The 9,758-nt window shown below is 34.2% G+C and overlaps 1 long non-coding RNA gene across 1 annotated transcript in view; it reads left to right on the top strand.

Annotated features, from left to right (window-relative positions):
* Positions 1–6,236, top strand: part of LOC135224997 (uncharacterized) — an 8,337-nt gene extending 2,101 nt beyond the window's left edge. The window contains exons 2-3 of the long non-coding RNA XR_010316866.1: positions 2,399–2,497; positions 5,594–6,236. This is a non-coding gene — a long non-coding RNA (uncharacterized LOC135224997). The remainder of the gene's footprint in view (positions 1–2,398; positions 2,498–5,593) is intronic.
* Positions 6,237–9,758: the final 3,522 nt, after the last annotated feature.

The following is a 9,758-nucleotide window of genomic DNA, read 5'->3' as shown; positions in this document are numbered from 1 at the left end:
CTATGGGTAATCCCTTATCGCCTGGTCTTAGCAATATTTACATGGAATATTCTTAGACAAAACTCTTAACAAGAATTTTGCTCCAAAAAGTTATATGGTTTAGGTGTGTGGATGATATTTTCTGTATTTGACCAGTTCACGAAAATCTCCACGAATTTCTGATTAAGCTCAATAATTTAGTCTCTTCTTTAAAATTCACTGTGGAAGAAGAACGAAATAGTAATTTGAACTTTCTTGATGGAACAGTCCATAGAAATAATAGAAATTTCAGTCTTTCGAAAATCACCTTATTTTTCATCCTTTGTTCAGTATTATTCCAACCACCAACAAAATGGTAAATTCTTTGTATATTCTGGAATGTTCTTAAGGGCTCTGCGTGGCTGCAGCCCGCGGTTTATTGACGCTAAGATTGAAACTAATTATGATATTGTCTTGAAATGTAAATACCCCAGGACTTTTGTAGATGTGCCATGGAAAAGAGCTTGAAAAATATTGATTACCTTTGTAGATGTGGCATGGAAAAGAGCTTGAAAAATACTTATTTAACTAATGACAAACTTAAATTTAGTAAGCATAACATTCTAAAATTACCGTATGACGAGAGGTTTTTAGAAATTCCTAGAATTTCAAAGCTTTTCAACATAAATGTTGTTTTCGGGAATATTAATGTCAAGAGTTTAGCAATAAAAAATTCTTCTAAAGATGTTTCTGGCCGCATCTATGAAATTCCTTGTAAAAAAAGTGTAATTAAATATATCACTTTCACAACGAATCAAGCAGCTCCAATATTCAACTGGTGAAAGGTTGAATGCATTATTCATATACATGAGAGATTTAGATCATCCTATTAACTGGAGTCAGGCAAGATCCTTAATACCTTGAAGCGACACAGTTAAGAGGAATCTCATTGAATCTTGTTTCAGTAAATCAAATACTGCAATGGAATTGTTCTAAATTTAAGTCTTTGTTTGTTAAAACGCAATGCCTTCGTAATTTAAAAAAAGTTGTAGAAAAATATAAGCAACAAAATTAGTGTATTCAGTCGTATAAATGTTTTTGGACTTTGTATGGCTAAGCTTCCGTTTCTCTTATGGTTAAGTCTGTTTTAGATTGCGACCGCGTGATCTCCGATTGTCCCAGATTATCTCTTTAAATTTTACCCTTTAGACAATTAACCATCTGGCATTCTTGATATTTTGGTTTACTTCGTAATTTGCTTTTCAACTGTATCTTATTTGTGCCTCGACAATGTCTCATTAAAGGACGAAAGTGCTCGGTAAAAATTTCTGCCTAATATTTTCCCTAACACACACACACACACATACACACATACACACACACACACACACACACACACACACACACACATATATATATATATATACATATATAATATAGTATACATATATATATATATATATATATAGACTGTATATATATTATATATATATATATATGTATATTATATATATATATATATATATTATATATAATATATATATATAATAATATCTATATATATATAGTAAATAAATTCTTCTGTTACAACAGATGTAATCGGGTACTTATGTTGGATGCACGAAGAGGCTGCTACATGTCCGTTTCTTCGCCAACAAAGGAGTCAGTTTCCGAACAGGATGCAAACTATCGATTCCAGAGTTATCTAGCGTCCGTAACCACTCTATTACCTGACGCTCCCGCTTGGACATCGGTGATTTTAAAATTATTGGATCAGCCAATAAAGATGACGAGTTTTTAACATTAAAATCTATTTTAATCAAAACCTATGTACGGAATTTAAATGCCCAGTCATCGTCAGTTCAGTTGTTCATAGCCTAACTACTTGTTTGTTTACTTAATTTCTCAGTCTCTTATCTTTTGTATAGTTTTGTGTATGTTTTATTTCCCTGCTCTGTTCTTCTGTCACTCTCTAACTTTTACTCTGGTAGGTTGTCTTTCAGACCTAATGTTTTATTGTATAGTACTTTTAACTTTTTAAATGCTCTAGTGTCTTAGTGCTCAATTTTAAATATTGTACTATGTTTTATTAGTGACAAGTCTTATATGTGTGCATTCTTATCAACTCCACAGCCTTGAAGATGCATCGAAGCGATGTGAAACGTTGGCAATAAATCTTATATACCTTGAAAAAAACCTTTGCCTTTCCGCCCTCTGATATTTGTAGGGCTTGAGTCCCCTTACTAGGCTTCTATACACACACACACACACACACACACACACACACACACATATATATATATGTGTATTATATATATATACATATATATATATATATATATATATATATATATATATATATATGTATATATGTGTGTATATATATGAATGTGTGCGTATGCATACGCCTTAACATAATCTTTCCTTTTACCATCCTCAGGTAATCAACGTGAGTTCCATAGGATAATTGGGCACTATTAGGTCTCCTTACCGACCGAATAACTTGTGGACTAAGAAAGCTTGCGAGTGGTGGATAAAGGTTGGTAATAGTATATCTATATAAGTATCTATATAAGTATGTATATATATATATATATATATATATATATATATATATATATATAATATATATATATATACATCTTCCTCGTTCGACCTTATCAGACCCACTGTATAGCAGGGTCGGCTGCTCGAGTCACCTTCTCCATCCATTTTTAATACCTTAACTCTTCATCCCCCAGTCCCACCTCAGTCATATCCCTCCTAAACACCTTCCATACTGAACCTATATATGATATAGTATAATCTATATATATATATATAATATATATATCTATATATAAATATAATATTATATATATTCTATATATATATGTATATATATATGGATATATATATATATATATGTATATATATATATATAATATATATATATATATATATATATATATATATATATATTAATATATATATATATATATATATATATATAATATATATATATATATACATACATACATGCACGTATGTTTTTTGTATTTATCGGACAAATTTACAAGAGTTGCATCTTATCATCAGGGCCTCAGTATAATAATGGATAGAGTTATTATTTGTATTATTATTATTATTATTTTTGGGGGAGTGTGGTCTATCACAGTCTTCCTATTTGACTGAGTGGTCTTATAGGTTGGGTTCCTGGGTTGCATCCTACCTCCTTAGGAATCCATCACTTTTCTTACTATCTGCACTATTGTTAGCAGCACACACTTCTGCGTAAGTCCTGGACTTACTTCAGTGCCTAATTTTTCCAGGTTTCTTTTCAAGGATCTTGGGATCATGTCTGGTTTCCCTATGATTAAGGGTACATTTCCTCTGGCATATCCCATATCCTTCTTATTTCTATTATTAGGTCATAATACTTATTGATTTTTCTCATTCTTTCTCATTTACTCTGGTGTCCCATGGTATTGCAGCATTGAGGAGTGATACTTTCTTCTTGGTTTTATTAATCTACATCACGTCTGGTCTATTTACATGTGCCACTGTATCTGTTCCGATATCATAGTCCCAGAGGATCTTAGGCTGATTTTTTTCTATCACTCCCTCTGGTTGGTGCACGTATCACTTGTTACTGCAAGGAAGTTGGTGTTTTTACACAGGATCCAGTGGATGGCTTTTGCTACTGAATCATGCCTCTATTTATACTGGTTCTGTGCAAGTGCTGGACATTAGCTTGCTATGTGGTTTATGGTCTCGTTTTTCATATTGCATTTCCTACAAATGGGTGACATTTTATTTCCATCCATCGTTCTTTGGATATATCTGGTTCTTAGGGCCTGGCCATGTGCTGCTGTTATCATTTCTTCTGTTTCCTTTTTGAGTTCTCACCTCTGTAGCCATTGCCATGTTTTATCACTGACCAGTTCTTTAGTCTGTCTCATGTACTGTCCATGAATTCGTTTGTTGTGCCACTTTTCAGTTCTGTTTGCCATTCTCCTGTCTCTGCATATTTCTGGGTCTTTGTCTACTTATATCAGTCCTTATTCCCATGCAAGCCTGAGGCATTCATTTTCACCGGTTGTCAGATATCGTCCCAGTGCTTTGCTCTCGATATTGACACAGTCCTCTCCCTCCTGCCTTTCGTGTTATGTATAGTCTGCCAAAACGTGCTTCCATGGATGTAGTGCTTTGTGTATTGTGATGTGTTTCCTAGTTTTCTGAACCATGCTGCAGAGTTCAGCCTTCATCCACTCCACTGTCCACTGCGCTGTCTCTGATTACTGGTACTGTCCATGTGTTTATGGCATTTATCATATTTCCGGTGATGAGTTTTGACTTGAGTATCATCTTACGACTGCATATATTCTTTCCTGATCATGTCCTTCATCTCTTGGTGTTTTATATCCTCACCTTTTTTTATTACCAGGTATTTGTAACCTGTCTCATCTATGTATTTGATGTTATTCCTATCTGGCAGCTTTTTGCCTTTTTGCATGTTGACCTAGGCACATTTTTCTATTCCAAACTCCACCTTCATGTCCCCTTACAGTCTGGATTAGTGCTTCTATTACCTTGATGCTCTTACCATGCAGCTTGATGTCATCCATGAACATCAGATAGTTAATTATGTTACCTTCCCTCTTGAGTTGGTAGTACCCAGCATACATCCTCTACAGTTCTTTTGTCAAGGGAATCGTGGATACTACGAAGAGTAGTGGGGACGGTGAGTGACCCTGGTAGATCCCTTTCCTTACGTTAACCTCTGCTAGTCTTATTCCAGAGGTTGTGAGTACTGTATTCCAGTTCCACATTGTATTTCTAAGAAGCTGATGGCGCTTTCCTCTGCCCCATATATTTTCAGGCATTCTATTAGCCATGTGTGTGGTATCATTTCGAAGGCTTTCTTGCAATCAATCTATGGCATACTTAGGTTGGTTTTCCCTCTCTTACTACTCTTTATTATCATTTTTGTCTATCAGGAGCTGGTTTTTTGTTCTCCTACACTTCCTTCTGCAGCCTTTCTTTTTTTGGTGGGGGATGATGTTTGTATCCTGTTAGTAATTTCCACAGTATTGGTAGACAGGTGACGGGCCTGTAGTTACTTGCTATATTTCCCTTGTTCTTGTCTTTCTGTACTATGGATGTTCTCCTTGTGGTCATCCATTTGGGCTCATGGTGGTTTCTAATACAATGCTGGAGTTGTTCTGCTATTCGTGGGTGCAGGGCCTTGAAGTTTTTGAGCCAATATCCATGGACTTCATCAGGACCTGGGGCTTTCCAGTTAGGAATTTTCTTTTGTTGGTGTCTAATCGTGTCTGTCGTGATCTCGGCGAGTCCTTATTTTAGTCTCCCCATTTCCTCTGCCTTGACTTTCTGGAGTCATGTTGCATGTTTGTTGTGTGATAGCGGATTGCTCCACATGTTTTCCCAAAGTCTCTTACTTGATTCGGCTTCAGGAATTTCCAGGTGGTTGTCTTCGCCTCTTACTATTATTTTTATAACACACTAAAATTCATTATTATTATTAACACAAACGAATCACTTCCTATTGTCGACCCCTCTCACACACCCCCTCCCCCCAAAAAAAAGGGGGCGAAATCTTCTTTTTCCTCTAAAAACTCTCCTTTTCCCTCAGGGTCCCGCGTCTTCCAGGATCAAACTGAAATTCACAAAACTTCCGAAGGAGTCTCCACAAAGTGGAGTTCTCGTTAACAGGGTTGGAGACCCGACATACAGCAAAAGAACGACAAGACGCATCTCCACGAACGGATATCTGCCGACTGTTACCTCCGCCGGGAACCAGATGAACGTGCTCTTCTTCGCGGATAGTGAGAAGCACATGGTCAGCGCCAGATGGAAAGTGTTCTCAGCCTAAGTTGCGTTCCTTGATACAGGCCTATAAAGTCTACTCCCGTCCCTCAAATGTCGTTTTCGTTGACAAGGAATTCGATCGTCTACTGAGAAGTTTTTGAAACCATTCCGGGTATCTTGCAAGAAGAATATGGCAGTGCAGATTACATATCAAATTATCATCTTTTTGGAAATCTATAAGACCAACAGCTCTAGACACGAGGACAATATAAATATTTGCAGTTAAAGTTGTTTTGAAATGATTTTGATAATATTACTCTCTTCGTAGAGCAGTCAAAAGAAAGAATACTCTTTCCCTCAATTCAGCCTAGTTCGTATCTAGTTAAGACTTTATCAGTAAAAATGACTGTCATAGTCAACTCTGTTTAAGTACTTACCAGCAAATCTACAGTCAAATCAATCCAATGTATGTCTAAAGTATATGAAAAATAAATGTATTAATTGTCTACCTAATTCATAAATTCCAGAATTACCTGACACTCTTATATATGAAGTGTAAATGTATGACTACTTTAGCTAATTCATTTATTGAAGAATTATAAGAATTATCTGAAGAGGAAATGTTCTTTACGCTACACTTTTGTGCATGGTGAGCAAACGTATTTTTTAATTTTCTAGTTAATTTGTAAATAGGTGATTTACGTGACAGTTTTGTACATGAAGAGTAAATGTATGAATTGTCTAGCTAATTCATAAATTAGAGAATTATCTTGCACATCACCTGAGTAAAGGCTTATCAGCATCAATCTCTAGCTTAATCCACTTGCTCGGTAAAATTCGCTGGGTGGGTCTGCGTCCATTTGCCAAAATATTTCCAATCTGGATCACCGAACCGAGCTGTAAAATCCGCGCAATAAAAACTAACTGCTGTTTTTAATGACGCCTATCAGGGGGGACAATTTCTCTCTATTTTTTTCTACATCTCTCTCTCTCGCTCTCTCTCTCGCTCTCTCTCTCTCTCTCTCTCTCTCAGTTTAATTGCTAGCTATAAATGACTGTGTGTGAGAAAAAAGCCATGTTCAGATTCGTTTAGCTTTGCTTGAATATCGTTATGGTTTTTTTTTATTTCTGCTTTATCGTTGTTATTTAAGAATGTGATTCAGCGAGGAGTTAATTGAGGGATGCCTCATTGATTCTCAAAAGCTATTTTCGTATCCATTATTTGTCAAAATAATATTAACGATGCCCACTAGCACTCTAAACAACAAAAACGTTTTTGGCTCCAAGTTCACATTGTGAGTATAACAGAAAAATTAAAACGAATAACAATTCAATGCCTTAACATTTGGAGTTGCTTTGTCAGCAATATAAAAACCATCACGTCTTGTTTATTGATATAATTTTTTTCTTTTTAATGGAGAATCATCTCTTTGAAATAGTCATATAATTATTCCTTTCCAGCATCAGGATAGGGATGACGAATGTAAATTCCTTGAAATATTCAACTAGGCAAGAATTGTAAATTTAAATGAGTAAATAATGAGTCGAAGTTTCCTCGGCGCAATCGAGTTTTCTGTACGGCGTATAATGGCGTATGAACTTTAAGCTACGGCCCGTGAATTCTTACACGCGGCCTATGAAACTTTAATTTTAAAAAATCAAGAAAGGCTATTGAGTCTAGAGGGCTGTAATTTGGTATATTTGAATATTGTAGGGTGGATGATCAACATACCAATTTGCAGCCGTCTAGCCTACGTGATTTTCAAGTACTGAGGGTGGACTGAAAAAGTATAGACGGGCAGACAAAGCCGGCACAACAGTTTTCTTTTATAGAAAACTAAAAAGCCAGATGAAATTCTAATTTTAAACATCCAGTTGATCTCTTAGGAATACAGGAAATAAAACATACAATCGTTCGTATTTTTTTTTTTACAAACCAGCTATATTCTCAGAAAATATATACATATTTAAGAACCAAATGTACAAAAGACAATTACACGACTTATCGTCATCCTTAATATCGTCAAGTGTACACAGGGCATAGGGCCACAATCCTTTCGAAAAAAGAATTGGAACACATGAGACTTGTAGTTGACGCAAAAGGGTTTATATATAGTTGTCTCTCTTTCCTCAGCAATTCGTGAATACATATCTTCAAATACAATCTTATTTATTAAATATGTTTTACAATTTTCTACTCAATTTATTGACATTTATTTATTTTGTCACAGGTATTGAAAATCTTGTTATTTTGGAAATGTAAAAATTTAGCTAACACAAGTCCTTAACATTAAATTTCAGTGGTATTAATTTTTATTGTTCCTTTGCCAATATTAATCTATACTGTCATATCTATATATTATATATATAATATATATATATATATATATATATATATATTATATATATATATGTATGTATATAATATATATATATATATATATAATATATAATATAATATAGTCTATATATATATATAGATATATATATATATATATATATATATATATATATATATATATATATATATATATATATATATAATATATATATATATATATGATATATATATATATATATATATATATATATATGTGTTGTGTGTGTGTGTATGTGTGTGTATACACACACATATAAGTACATTACACCGCATATATATGTGTGTATGTATGAATTTTTATTAAAAATAAAATACTTATGTTGTATCCTTACCGTCAAGAAACTATTTGTACATATAATTCATTATCAGACTTAGTTCTACAAACTTTCTTATCAAATAATAATATAGTAATTTACAATTCTAAAGCCTTTAAAAATATAAATTTTATAAACACTAATACAGAAAATATTTTATCTGATATTACTCTGATTCACACTCGATCAAATTGCTGAGGGAGAGATCATCCATCCTGATTATATTGAGATTCTTTTCCTTTTTAAGGAGGAAAGACAATTTTGAGTGGGTGATGCTGAGGGTAGGATGGGATGACGTATTTCAAAAGGCGTTTCTTGAAGGATTTTCAGGAATCTGTAAAGATGATAGCAGCATAATACTAGTGTCGAGAGAAGATTCTTCTAAAAGGTGATACTTGGAGGATTTTAAGGAATCTGAAATTATGATTCTGGGATATAGAAAGGTCCTTCAAAGAGTGATGCTGATAGGATTTTAAGGAATCTGAAATGATGATACTGGGATAGAGAAAGATCCTTCAAAGGGTGATGCTGATAGGATTCTAAGGAATCTGAAATGATGATTCTCTGGCCAAGAAAATTCTTCAGAAGAATGATAATTGTGGAGCGAAAGAGGATTATTCAAAAGGTGAAGAAGATTTCGATTCTTCAGGGCGATGCGAACGGAAAATGATTGAAATGGAAAGCTTCAGCAGGGAGATAATTCAAGTGATGACTGAGACTGAAAACAATACTCTAGAAACAATTCAAAAGGTTTTGATTTAGACTAAAACTGAATCCTTTAGAGAGAATGTTAGGGCGATAAGATATTCTTTGAAAGTTGATGCTTTGTAGTAAAGGAGGTCTTCAGTGGGATGGCACTTTAGGAAAATGAGGACTTCTTATTAGAAGTCCTCATTTTTCTAAAGGATCCTTAAGGTAAATGTTTGTATCTAGGATATTCTTTAAAAGAGTAGTCTTCAGTGGGATGGTACTTTGAGAAAATTAGGCCTTTTAAAATGAGAAGGAGAGAGCGTCGTTAAAAGGACGATACGTTTTGGAAAATATTCTTGACAGGATGATGGGTTAGAAAAGGTGACTTAAAACGGGGATACCGTACCGTAGGAGAAACTACTCCTTCGAAGGAGGATAAGGAGAGATTAAGGATATCGCTCAATTAATGACTTTTGAAGGATAAGAAGATTCTTTTGACAATTAAAACGAGGAATGTGACAGTGGGTAAGGAAATAACAAATGAATGTTAATTAAATAGAAAATGAATAGTACAAGATAAAGAGAGGGAATATGATTACCAGGTA

Source organism: Macrobrachium nipponense, chromosome 12, assembly GCF_015104395.2.
Source record: "Macrobrachium nipponense isolate FS-2020 chromosome 12, ASM1510439v2, whole genome shotgun sequence".
Taxonomy (NCBI): domain Eukaryota; kingdom Metazoa; phylum Arthropoda; class Malacostraca; order Decapoda; family Palaemonidae; genus Macrobrachium; species Macrobrachium nipponense.
Note: the sequence above shows the minus strand (reverse complement) of the source record. Positions and strands in the feature narration are given on the sequence as shown.